The sequence below is a fragment of the Pantherophis guttatus genome, chromosome 5 (genome assembly GCF_059756535.1).
Source record: "Pantherophis guttatus breed Tessera chromosome 5, ASM5975653v1, whole genome shotgun sequence".
Lineage (NCBI taxonomy): Eukaryota > Metazoa > Chordata > Lepidosauria > Squamata > Colubridae > Pantherophis > Pantherophis guttatus.
Window position 1 is genome coordinate 7,567,001 of NC_142067.1, and position 13,794 is coordinate 7,580,794.

A 13,794-nucleotide genomic window follows, 5' to 3' on the forward strand; every position below is an offset into this window, starting at 1 on the left:
GATCCAGTGACTTTTTCGACGACTAACAGACTTTGCTCCTTCAACTCTGCAGGACAAAGGTCCCCGTGTATTGGCCCTTTCTTCCAACACTACAATATTTATTGAAATGTAATACTAGAACAGAACTGCCAATCCTCAACTTACGACCACAATTGGAACCAGAATTTCCACTTTTAAGCAAAGGAGGCAATTAAGTGAGTTACACCTGATTTTACGGCCTTTGTGTTGTTTTGGTTTTTTGTTTTTTTGTTTTTTGGCCACAGTTGCTACATCCTCGCACCTATGAAGCCACGCGGGCCGGCCCCTTACGTTTTCCAGGATGGCCCTGCAGGCCGGATCCGAACACATCGTAGGCCGGATCTGGCCCGCGGGCCTTGTGTTTGACTGCTCTAGCTAAACTGGGATCAGACTAAGCTAGTACTTAAAAGAGAGTTTAGCAGGGAATATAAGGTAAAGGTAAAGGTTCCCCTCGCACATATGTGCTAGTCGACTCTAGGGGGCGGTGCTCATCTCCATTTCAAAGCCGAAGAGCCAGCGCTGTCCGAAGATGTCTCCGTGGTCATGTGGCCGGCATGACTAAACGCCAAAGGCACACAGAACGCTGTTACCTTCCCACCATAAAGGTGATCCCTATTTTTCTACTTGCATTTTTTAACGTGCTTTCGAACTGCTAGATTGGCAGAAGCTGGGACAAGGAACGGGAGCTCACCCCGCTACGCGGCACTAGAGATTCGAACCTCTGAACTGCCGACCTTTCGATTGAGAAGCTCAGCGTCTTAGCCACCGCGTCCCTACCAGCAGAGAACATAGCTGTGGGTTAAACCAGCAGGTCAAGAAAAATATACTGGGAAAAAGGCCATTACAAACCGCTCCAAGAAATTCACCGGAAGTTTGAATCAAAGAAGACCCTCAGTCTCTATGTTTTTAGGGGTTTCCTTATAACAAACATCAGCATCGCACGGCTCTCGCGAAACAGGTTGGAGACCCACCAAAGATTTTCAGCACTCATAAATCCTAATCAGTTCCACCCAGTAGTGGCTTCCACTTACCGGTTTGGAACTGAGTGTGCGTGGCGCTTCTGCGCATGCACACAGCGTCCGTGATGACGTCCAGGCGGGTGGGCGGAGCCTCCCGCCGCTGCCATTACTGGTTCACCCCAGTTCGGGCGAGCCAGTAGAAACCCATCCACTAGTTCCGCCAGAAGAAGGGCCGAGGTGGCGCAGTGGTTAGAGTGCAGTACTGCAGCTACTTCAGCTGACTGCTAGTTCAGCAGATCAGCGGATCAAATCTCACCGGCTCAAAGTTGACTCAGCCTTCCATCCTTCCGAGGTGGGTAAAATGAGGACCCAAATTGTTAAAGGGCAATATGCTATTTAGTATACTGCCTTTGGTGTAAGCCGCCCAGAGTCCTCGGAGAGTGGGCGGCATAGAAATATGACTAAAATAATAATAATAATAATAATAATAATAATAATAATAATAATAATAATAATAATAATAATAATAATAATAATAATAATATAGAAGACAAGAAAGTGGAGAAAAATAATGGCTTAGAAATCCTGGAAGCCTCAAAATCTCGCAAGAGCTGAAATTTCCAAGATGTTTGTGAATCTGACCTTCTTTCTAGCTATTTTCTCTCTGCCGATAAGGACTTCCGCGTGACCGACCGACGTGCCGCAGAGGAAAAAATCCATGCTGGGGTGCGTGTGTGAATAAGAATTAGGAAGGAAAAAAATTCAGATGGCTGGTTGCTAATCTATGGGAAACTGAAGACGAAGAGAAAGCCAGACACTTACTGGAAGGGACAAGGGAGATTAGGCATGAAATGTTCTCTCCGCATAGTAAATATTTACTCGGATTTATCTGGTTGCTGCAGATACATCTGGAATGCCACGACGAGGTAGTCAAAATGCACGAACTCGGCTAGGAGAATTGAAGCCCGCCTCCCCACCCCCTCCCCAAAAAAATAAGGCTTCCAGAGGTCATAAGGACCGGAAACTTGTTCTTTCCTTTTTGAACTGCATGACCATGGGGAATGCTGCAACAGTCTTCAGTTGTGGAAAACGGCCGGAAAAAGTCACTTTTTTCAGTGCTGAGGTAACCTTGAATAGTCAGTAAACGAGCAGTTGTAAGTCGAGGACTTATAGAAGCACACCCACCCGCATTCATTTGGCTTACTATTTATATAAATTTGTCTGAAATGGTATAAAGCAGTGATGGGTAACCTTTTTGCCATCGCGTGCCAAAAGCTGGGGGAATGCGGGGTAGTCACGTGCGCGTATGCCCACACCCATAATTCTAGGCGACCTGCCCCCCTCATGCATGTGCACGTGATCCCATGCTCCCCCCGCCCCATTTTTGGCATGTGACAGCATGGTAGGCACGGTAGGCCCATTTTTTTTGCCCTCCCCAGGCTCCAGAGTCTTTCTAGGAGCCTGGGGAGGGCGAAAACAGCCTTCCCCGCCCCACCGGAGGCCTTCCAGAGGCCGGAAACAGCCTGTATGTCAACTTCCAGTGGGCCCAGAAGGCCCAAAAATCAACTGGCCAGCGCACGCATGCATGCTGGAGCTGAGCTTGGACAACGCTCGCGTGCCCACCAATATGGCTCTGCGTGCCACTTGTGGCACGCATGCCATAGGTTCGCCATCACGGGTATAGGGTTTCCTGCCTGAGTAAGGGGTTGGACTAGAAGACCTCCAAGGTCCCTTCCAACTCTGTTATCCTATCCTATCCCTATTCCTATTCCTATCTCATTCCTATTCCATTTTATCCTACCCTACCCTACCCTACCCTACCCTATTCTATTCTATTCCTATTCTATTCTACCTATTCTATTCTACCCCTATTCTATTCTACTCCTATTCTTCTAGTCTACTCCTATTCTATTCTATTCCTATTCTACTCCTATTCTATTCTACCTATTCTATTCTACCCCTATTCTATTCTACTCCTATTCTTCTAGTCTACTCCTATTCTATTCTATTCCTATTCTACTCCTATTCTATTCTACGTATTCTATTCTACCCCTATTCTATTCTACTCCTATTCTTCTAGTCTACTCCTATTCTATTCTATTCCTATTCTACTCCTATTCTATTCTACCTATTCTATTCTACCCCTATTCTTCTATTCTTCTATTCTATTCTATTCCTATTCTACTCCTATTCTATTCTACCTATTCTATTCTACCCCTATTCTATTCTACTCCTATTCTTCTAGTCTACTCCTATTCTATTCTATTCCTATTCTACTCCTATTCTATTCTACTTATTCTATTCTACCCCTATTCTATTCTACTCCTATTCTTCTAGTCTACTCCTATTCTATTCTATTCCTATTCTACTCCTATTCTATTCTACCTATTCTATTCTACCCCTATTCTATTCTACTCCTATTCTTCTATTCTTCTATTCTATTCTATTCTATTCCTATTCTACTCCTATTCTATTCTACCTATTCTATTCTACCCCTATTCTTCTATTCTTCTATTCTATTCTATTCTATTCCTATTCTACTCCTATTCTATTCTACCTATTCTATTCTACCCCTATTCTATTCTACTATTCTATTCTATTCCTATTCTACTCCTATTCTACTATTCTATTCTATTCTAGCCTATCCCATCGCATCCCATCCCATCCCATCCCATTCCATCCTACCCTATTTTACTCCTATTCTACTCCTATCCTATCCTATCCCATTCCAAATTCTGCATGCATTAAAGGCATGCTATTGAGCTGCAGAATACTTTGCTATCGGTAATGCATTCCTTTTAGTGTTTATCTCCAACTGCTTGTCAGAAAAAAAGCTATTTCGCCTCATCGGATGATAGAGGGGCATAAATAATGACCTCACCCTACAAGCTTCTTCAGCATCGCCCAGAGAATTCAATCCAGAATTCCTCCGTCTCAGCAGGATTTGTATACAGCCGTTCTCAAAACCGTTTCTTTACTACCATGTTTTCCCCCAAAATAAGACCGGGTCTTATATTAATTTTTGCTACAAAAAACGCATTATGGCCTATTTTCCAGTTAGGTCTTATTTTGGGGGAAATACAGTACTAAACGCTTCCGTCTGGTTGATGATCTTAACTGGGGCTTATTTTTTGGGTAGGGCTTATATTAGGAGCATCCTGAAAAATCATGCTAGGGTTTATTTTCCAGTTGGGTCTTATTTTCGGGGGAAACAGGGTAGTTAAGGAAGATTCCCCAGGAAATTGCCCAGGCCAGGGCTTTGCTCAACTTTGGCAGCTTGAAAAGATGGGGGGGCTTCAACTCCCAGAATGACCACCGTGGACTATTGCTTTCCGGCTTGCAAACTGAGCAGCTGGTTTTGATTTTGAGTTAGTGTGCATTATTCTAACTTTTTTTGTGTGAGAGAGAGAGAGGGAGGGAGGGAGGGAGAGGGGGAGAGGGAGGGAGGGAGGGAGGGAGGGAAAGAGGGAGATTGGAGCAGCAGGATGCTGGCATCCTATCTTCACAAGAATTGTGTGGAGTCGATGAAACAGAAGGCTTGTTTGCAATGGGGCATGGTGCCATACTTAGGGTAAACCACAGTTAAGAGACATTTGGCACAGGGAGAAGCTATTTGTGGGTTCTGCTGACCATCCAACATTTCCTTCCTTCCTTTTCTTCTCATTATCCTTCCTCCCTTCCTCTCATACATTTTCCTTTCCTTTCCCTTTCCTTCTCATTAGCCTTCCTCCGCCCCTCATACATTTTCTTTTCCTTTCCTTTCCTTTTCCTTTTCCTTCCTCCCCTCCCCCCATACATTTTCGTTTCCTTTCCTTTTCCTTCCTTTCCTTTTCTTATTATCCTTCCTCCCCCCTCATTTTCCTTTCCCTTTCCATTTCATGCTCATTATCCTTCCTTTCTTCCTTCCTTCCCTCATCTCATTATCTTTCCTGCCTTCCCTCTTCTCTGCCCGTCTTTTCAAGCAAATTTGGCACCATTTCATCACATTTCCTTGCAAGGGATTTTCACTTTTTCCTTCACTTCTGTTCCAACACTGAATTTGTTCAGTCAGACCTGCCACAAACTTAAACCTCTAGGTAGAAAACAATACTTGGCTCCATTTGCTGAGAGAGAGAAAGAGAGGGAGAGAGAGAGAGAGAGATAAGATAGAGATAGATGGATGGATGGATGGATGGATGGATGGATGGATGGATAGATAGATGGATGATAGATAGATTAGAAATAGATAGATAGATAAGAAATAGATATAGATAGATAGATAGATAGATAGATAGATAGATAGATAGATAATGTGTGCACGCGCACATTGCATTGCAGTAATGCATAGCCAAAACTGATTCTCCCGCCAAAATTCCTACATTATACTTTCCCCTCCTTTCCCATCATTCATTTCCCACCCTATGATAACAAATTAAAATCCTGCAAGTTGTTTTCCTAACCGTCAGTTCAATGTGCTCTGGTAGGCTTCTCCCACTTTCCTTCCAGCTGGGCAACCTTGAAGCAGCATTTCGAGAAGACACAGCAACTACTTTCGGTTTCCCAAGTATGCCCCTCCCCTCCCACTTCGTCCCCCTTTCTCCCTAGTTCACGGCAGATTATCACTGCATCTCAGCGAAGCACAAAGCAAGCATGAGGTGGCAGTTGACATTGTCCTTCTGCAATCGCATAGGTAAGATTGGGGCGGGGAGATATCTATATGTTATTTATAGCAGCCATGCTGGCTGAGGAATTCTGGGAGTTGAAGTCCACACAACTTAAAGTGCCAGAGGTTGAGAAACCCTGATTTATAGTAATGTTGGTTTGTCTAATTGGGCTTAGAAAAAAAAGTCGTTTGCTCGTGTGTACAGAGCACAGAGTCATATGATAGAAATCCTGCAAAAAGAAATGAAATAAAATAAAAAATACTGTTCGATTATCCATTCACTTTATATCTATATTTATAATCTATATATTTCCTTTTTTTTTTCCCCCTCTGAAAGCTTGTTTTACTTCTGTGGAAGACTCCAAAATGTTTGCAGTATTCATATCTGGGGAATTTCTGAAGCCGTTGCCCGCTTAAAGATGCCTTACCTGATTAACCGCTGCTTTTGATTTATCGATTTAATAAAATTCTGCTTATGTTTGCAAAAAGAGCAGAAGAGCAGAGCTCCAAGGAAGAAAAACACACGGTCTTTCGTTTTATTCTCGCACAAGGAGAAATACACCCCTGTCCTCTTTTCCGCCTTTTGAGTTTTAAAATGAGCCTAAAATCCAAAATCCATTTCGGTGACCAGTTTAATTAGAGGGCATTTTTAAGAATTGATTTTTGAAATGGAGGCTTAATGAGAAAAAGATTAAGGTTTGGCCACAGAGGCATTCTTTGGGGGTTTTTCTGAGGTAAAATGGAGAGGTTTGCGGGAAAGATCTTCCTCCTCAGCGCAGGTAGAAGGGCTAAGCATGAGTGTGATGGGGGGGGCTGTGAGATTTGCAGATTGGTAATGGCGGTTATATTGACTGACGATGGCAACTCTACGATCAAAACCCCTTTCCCTGCTTTTAGGTATTTTTCAACCTCAGCAACTTTTAAGTTCTGGAAAGGAAGGGAGGGAGGGAGGGAGACAAAGGGAGGGAGAAGGAGGGAAGGGAGCGAGGGAGGGAAGGAAGGAAGGAAGGAGGGAGGAGAGGGAGGGAGGGAGGGAAGGAAGGACAGAGGAGAGGATGGGAAGGAAGGAGAGGGAGGAAAGGAAGGAAGGAGAGGGAGGAAAGGAAGGAGAGGGAGGAAAGGAAGGAGGGCAGAGGGAAGGAAGGAGGAGAGGGAGGAAAGGGAGGAGAGGGAAGGAAGGAGGAGAGGGAGGAAAGGGAGGAGAGGGAAGGAAGGAGGAGAGGGAGGGAAGGAAGGAGGGGAGAGGGAGGGAGGAAAGGAAGGAAGGAAGGACAGGGAGGGAAGGAAGGAAGAGAGGGAGGGAGGACGGAGGGAGAGGGAAGGAAGAGAAGGAGGGAGGGAAGGAAGGAAGGAAGGAAGGAGGGAGGGAAGGAAGGAGGAGAGAGGGAGGGGAGAGGGAGAGAGGGAGGGGAGAGGGAGGGAGGGAAGGAAGGAAGAGGGAGGGAAGGAAGGAGGAAGGTTGGGAGGGAGGGAGGGAGGGAGGAAGGAAGGAAGGAAGGAAGGAAGGAAAACAAAGGGAGGGAGAGGGAAGAAAGAAGGAAAACAAAGGCAGGGAAAGGGAGGATTCTGCATTTTTGTCCGCCTATCAATTACTTTTTCGATTATTATTACCATTAGTATTATTATCTCCTGATATATGAGTGTTGTAACAGACGAATACAAAAATATTCAGTAGGCTATGGTTTATAATAAACCATAACTAAGCGTGGGTGAACCTACTACCACTGGCACCAACTCAGTGTGGTTTGTCTGGGCATAAACCAAGTTGCCAACTTGGATTAATGATCAGTCCGTTGGATGGAGAAACCTCCTCTTCCTTTTCTGCTAACCCTGCCTGTCCCAATCTTCCTTCCTGGCTGAAACTTTTGGGTTATGTAATCCTTTCCTTATAATCTTTCCCGAGGAACATCGCCCCCTTGTGGAAGACATAGGCATTTCACTACCTGAGCAATTCACAGGTAGTCCTTGACTTACGTTACAACCATTCATTTAATGACCCTAGTTAACAATGGCACTGGAAAAAGTGAGTTATGACCATTTTTCACACTTACGATCCTTGCAGTATCCCCACAGTCACGTGAGCAAAATGGCAACTGACTCATATTTACGACGATTGCTGTGTCCCGGGGTCACGCAATCCCCTTTCGACAAGCAAATGAGTCTCAATGAGACTCGCTTAACCACCCTGCAACTAACGTTAACAACTGTGGTGATTCACTTTACAACTGTGAAAAGAAAGGTCGTAAAAATGGGCCATAATTCTCTTAACAAGGCGTCTCGCTTAGCAACAGAAGTGTTGGACTCAATTGTGGGCCGTAAGTTGAGGACTTGCCTGTATTACGGTCATAAGCCAGCATAAAAAGCTACGTATGTATCTGTTGTTTTTAAATCCTTGCAAAATAAAAATAAAGCAGCCCCTGGATGAATTTGAAAGGGGACTTGCAATAGAAAGGAGACCACCAGGAAACCCTGTGGACGAAACCTTTGGAAAAGGATAATAACAGCAAATCTCTGGTGCCCTCTGTCGGCAAAATTAAAGGATGTCAGTGTATAAGAAGACATGAATTGGAATAGACATGGCAACAGGTCAGCCAATGGGGATTTGTTTGGTGACTCAGACAGTTTGGAGCCTGGGCTGCTGGGGGTTCGGAAGAACCTCTCGCTAAGATTCTGTGCAGTTCGGAGAACCCGCAAATCCTACTCCTGGCTGGCCCCGCCCACTCTGCCCCACCCCTCCCAGGAGTCCCCACACGGCCCATCTTGGATGCAGGTAAGTACAGGGTGCACATAGAGGTTCGGGGAGGGCAAAAAACGGGCCTACCGGAAGTTTGGGAAGGCCAGAAACGGGCCCATTTCCCACCTCCAGAGGGCCTCTGGAGCCCGGGGAGGCCATTTTCACCCTCCCGGAGGCTCGAGAAAAACTAGCCACGCCCACCATGGCCACACCCACCCAGCAACCAGGCAGAGCACCCCTTGGTAAAAGTTTTGAAGCCCACCCCTGTTATGGCTTCTTCTGCATGGCTATTGTATATAAAGAAGTTTCTTATATAAATGAATCCTACTGAATTGTTTCCTTGTGTGCTGGTTGGATGGCTGCAAACTCTTGCAGGAAGTTAGCACCCACCCCTCTCCTCGGAAAATGAGATATTTTAGGAAATATTAAAAGGGCAGAATATTTCCCCTAAAAGGGAGGCAGAAACTCAGCCCCCCACCTTTGTCAACGGGCCATTAAGGTCTGGGCCAGTCTATTCTACATAACAAAGATCTATCCTCCTTCAGGCAGAGCCATAATAGGAATTGCCCAAAGCCCTTTCATTACATCATCACCCAGCGAGGCTCAACCAAGCCTGGGACATAGACAACCTACAAAGTTACCACTGCATGGCCCGCTGGGAGTTTGATAACCAATCAGAACACAAGTTCAAATTCAAAAGCCCAGAGAGGATATAAAATTTAGGCACTCTCAGCATCTCTTCCCCCCCCCTTTTTTTTTCTTCACCCAAGATCTTCAAGGCATGTGGTCCTGTCTACCATTAAAAACCTTCTTTCCAAACAGCTTCCATGTTTCCAGTGTCTTTTTCCCCACTTGGAACTGAACCCAGAAGGACATTTCTTCCAACACTCTAAGGTAAAGGTAAAGGTTCCCCTCGCACATATGTGCTACTCGTTCCCGACTCTAGGGGGCGGTGCTCATCTCCGTTTCAAAGCCGAAGAGCCAGCGCTGTCCGAAGACGTCTCCGTGGTCATGTGGCCGGCATGACTCAACGCCAAAAGCGCACGGAACGCTGTTACCTTCCCACCAAAGATGGTCCCTATTTTTCTACTTGCATTTTTTACCTGCTTTCGAACTGCTAGGCTGGCAGAAGCTGGGACAAGTAACGGGAGCTCACCCCGTTATGCAGCACTAGGGATTCGAACCGCTGAACTGCCGACTTTTCGATCGACAAGCTCAGCGTCTTAGCCACTGAGCCACCACGTCCCTACTCCAACACTCTAACGAAGGATATATCTGTATTGCCAACAAATGCCACCCAATATCTCTATTTTATGATGTGCTCTCTCTCCTTGCAATTCGAACGTTGGCAAAGCAGGGGAAAAGCAAAGCATATATTTTGCTCAGCGCTCAAGGTTGCCCAAGGACGAATAGAGATAAAGCCTCTATTTACTCTCCAACAGCTGATAGCGTGATAAACCTTTTAATAAGTAATTATCGCTGCCTATATAACTTCCCGTATATTATCCCCCTTCCGACCGCCCCATTGGCAGTTTGCACACGCAGGCAAAGAAATCATTTTGTGTGCAGGAGGAGGAGGGGGGTGCTTAAGTCAAATAAGGTTGCAAATCAAGTGGGATCTTTTTTTTTAATTAAAAAAAAATCGGTTGTTTCATTCCCACGGTTCTGCTTTGAAATAAAAAGTGTGGAGAAGACGAGACAGAGGAGAGAAGCAACCTAGAACTAAGGAGAAATTTGGGACAATAATGTATTCCTTATTCCCTATTCTATTCTATTCTATTCTATTCATTCCTTATTCTATTCTATTCTATTCTATTCTATTCTATTTATTCCTTATTCTATTCTATTCTATTCATTCCTTATTCTATTCTATTCTATTCTATTCTATTCTATTCTATTCTATTCTATTCTATGTATTCCTTATTCCTTATTCCTTATTCTATTCTATTCTATTCTATTCTATGTATTCCTTATTCCTTATTGTATTTATTCCTTATTCTATTCTATTCTATTCATTCCTTATTCTATTCTATTCTATTCATTCCTTATTCTATTCTATTCTATTCATTCCTTATTCCTTATTCCTTATTCTATTCTATTCTATTCTATTCTATTCATTCTGTTCTATTCTATTCTATGTATTCCTTATTCCTTATTGTATTTATTCCTTATTCTATTCTATTCTATTCTATTCTATCTATTCTATTCATTCCTTATTCTATTCTATTCTATTCTATTCTATTCTATTCTATTCTATTTATTCTATTCTATTCTTCTCAATACAGGTAGTACTTGACTTACAACCATTTGTTTAGTGACTGTTCGAAGTTACAACTGTGCTGAAAAAAGTGACTTATGACCATTTTTCACACTTATGACTGCTTCAGCTTCCCCAGGGTCACGTGATCAAAATTCAGCCACTTGGCAACTTGGTTTATATTTATGACGGTCGCAGTGTCCCAGGGTCATGTGACTCCCCTTTGGCGACCTTCTGACAAGCAAAGTCAACGGAGAAGCCAGATTCACTTAACAACGGTGTGACTAACTTCACAACGGCGGTGGTTCACTGAAGAACGGTGCCGAGAAAGGTCGTAAAATGGGGCCAAACTCAAACAGCAACTCTTTCACTTAGCAAAGAAAAATTTGGGGCTCAATGAGGACCGTAAGTCAAGGACTACCTGTACACATTAATTGGGGCAAAACTCACTTAGCAACAGAAATTTGGGTTCTATATCATGGTCGTATGACAAGGTTGACTCAGCCTTCCGTCCTTCCGAGGTCGCTAAAATGAGGACCCAGATTGTTGGGAGCAATAGACTGACTGTAAACCGCTTAGAAAGGGCTCTAAAGCACTTTGAAGCGGTATATAAATCTACATGCTCTTGCAAACGGAAGGAGGGAGGGAGGGGGGAGGAGGAAGGAAGGAAGAGAAAGGAGGGTGGGAGGAAGGAAGGAAGGAAAGAAGGAAGGGAGGGAAGGAGGGAGGGAAGGAGGAAGGAAGGAGCTGTGGTGGCACAGTGATTAGAATGCAGCATTGAAACCTAACTCTGCCCACTGCCAGGAGTTTGATCCTGACTGAAATTTAGAAACTTAGAGAGGGCTGTAAAACACTGGGAAGTTATAATATAAATCTAGGTGCTATTGTGAAGGAAGGAAGGAAGGAAGGAAAGAAGGAAGGAAGGAAGGAAGAAGGGAGGGAAAGAAAGAAGGGAGGGAGGGAGAAGGAGATAAGAAGGAAGGAAGGAAGGAAGGAAGGAAGGAAGGAAGGAAGGAAGGAAGGAAGGAGGAAAAGGAAGAAGGGAGGGAGGGAGAAGGAGATAAGGAAGGAAGGAAGGAAGGAAGGAAGGAAAGAAAGGAGGAAGGGAGGGAGGGAGAAGGAGATAAGAAGGAAGGAAGGAAGGAAGGAAGGAAGGAAGGAAGGAAGGAAGGAAGGAAGGAAGGGAGCTCCATGTGCTACCGTGGTGGCGCAGTGGTTAGAATGCAGTATTGCAGGCTAACTCTGCCCACAGCCCATCAGCAGTTCGATCCTGACTGTTTCAAGGTTGACTCAGCCTTCCGTCCTTCCGAGGTCAGTAAAATGAGGACCCAGATTGTTGGGGAGTAACAGACTCTGTAATCCGCTTAGAAAGGGCTGTAAAGCATTGTGAAGCAGTATATAAGTCTAGGTCAGTGTTTCTCAACCTTGGCAACTTGAAGATGAATGGACTTCAACTCCCAGAATGCATAGCTGGCTGGGGAATTCTGGGAGTTGAAGTCCATTCATCTTCAAGTTGCCAAGGTTGAGAAACACTGGTCTAGGTGCTATGAGGGAGGGAGGGAGGGAGGTTGTTGGGGGCAATATGCTGACTCTATAAACCGCTTAGAGAGGGCTGTATTAGCACTGGGAAGCGGTATATAACTCTAGGCGCTATTGCTATGTCAGGATTATTCACGCTTGTACTCCTTGTTAGCTTCAATCCAAGCTTTTCCATCCAGGAATCCAAGGAGTTTTTATCCTCATTAAGAGCCCTGAAAAGCTGGGATAGGCTCAGCAGCACAAACTGGACCACTACGAATGTGAGGCTGGGAGCTCCGCTCGCTCAATGCCTCCGGTCCCCTTATGTCCTTGGCTTCAAAAAAAAAAGAAAAAAGAAGAGGTGAATCAGGTCCTTTCATCAAGATGCAAAGCATGAGTTGCTTGCTTCCCGCAACCCAGCAACAGGCAAACACACCTCCTCTTAAGCACAAAAGTCTTTGGGGTAATCCCCACCCCACCCCTCTCTGCTTCTCGTTCTCCACAGAATTCTATTAAACGCACCATAATTTTCGCGCACGGGGGAACAGAGGAAGTCCTCGACTTCCTACGATCAAAACTGAACCCAGAAGTTCTGTTGTTAAGTGAAACCTTCTTTCAGTTAAGTTTCCCCCCACTTTTTACCACCTTATTGGCCACCGTCGTGTGAGCTCTGTGGCTTACCGTGGTGGCGCGGTGGTTAGAATGCAGTATTGCAGGCTAACTTCCCGCCTGGACTATTGCAACGCTCTCTACATGGGGCTCCCCTTGAGGAGCACCCGGAGGCTCCAACTGGCGCAGAGTGCGGCCGCGCGGGTGGTTATGGGAGCAACATGGTGCTCCCGTGCGACACCTCTCCTGCGCGAGCTGCACTGGCTCCCGGTGGTCTTCCGGGTGCGCTTCAAGGTTTTGGTCACCACCTTTAGAGCGCTCCATGGCTTAGGACCTGGTTATTTACGGGACCGCCTACTACCACAAACAGCCTCCCACCGGCCGGTAAGCTGTCATAGAGAGGGGCTCCTCCGGGTGCCGTCAGCTAAACAATGTCAACTGGCGGCCCCCAGGGGGAGAACCTTCTCTGTGGGGGCACCCACCATCTGGAACGAGCTGCCCCCAGAGATACGGAGGATCCCGGATCTGCGCACCTTCCGCCATGCTCTTAAGACTCACCTATTCCAGCAAGCCGGCCTGGCCTAATTTTCTCCCCCATTTTAAAATTCTTTTAAATCGAAATTTTAATCTGTTTTAAATTATTGCGATTTTTAATTGTCTCGGGCTAAATTATTTAATCTGGTTTTAATTATGTTTTTTAACTTTCGTATCTATGTATTTTATTTTGTGCCTGTTCACCGCCCTGAGTCCTTCGGGACTAGGGCGGTATATAAATCTAATAAAACAAACAAAACAAACTCTGCCCACAGCCAGTCAGCAGTTCAATCCTGACCAATCTCAAGGTTGACTCAGCCTTCCGTCTCTCCGAGGTCGGTAAAATGAGGACCCAGATTGTTGGGGGAGTAACACACTGACTCTGTCAACCGCTTAGAGAGAGGGCTGTAAGGTATTGTGAAGCGGTATATCGCAATAGCAATAGCATAATGACAAGGTGGCTCAGTGGCGAAGACGCTGAGCTTGTTGCTCAGAAAGGTCGGCAGTTCGGCGGTTCGAATCC

The 13,794-nt window shown here is 45.2% G+C and overlaps 1 protein-coding gene across 1 annotated transcript in view; it reads right to left on the reverse strand.

Annotated features, from left to right (window-relative positions):
- Positions 1-13,794, reverse strand: part of RAB30 (RAB30, member RAS oncogene family) — a 48,923-nt gene that overhangs the window by 14,218 nt on the left and 20,911 nt on the right. The gene's annotated exons all lie outside the window — the stretch shown is intronic.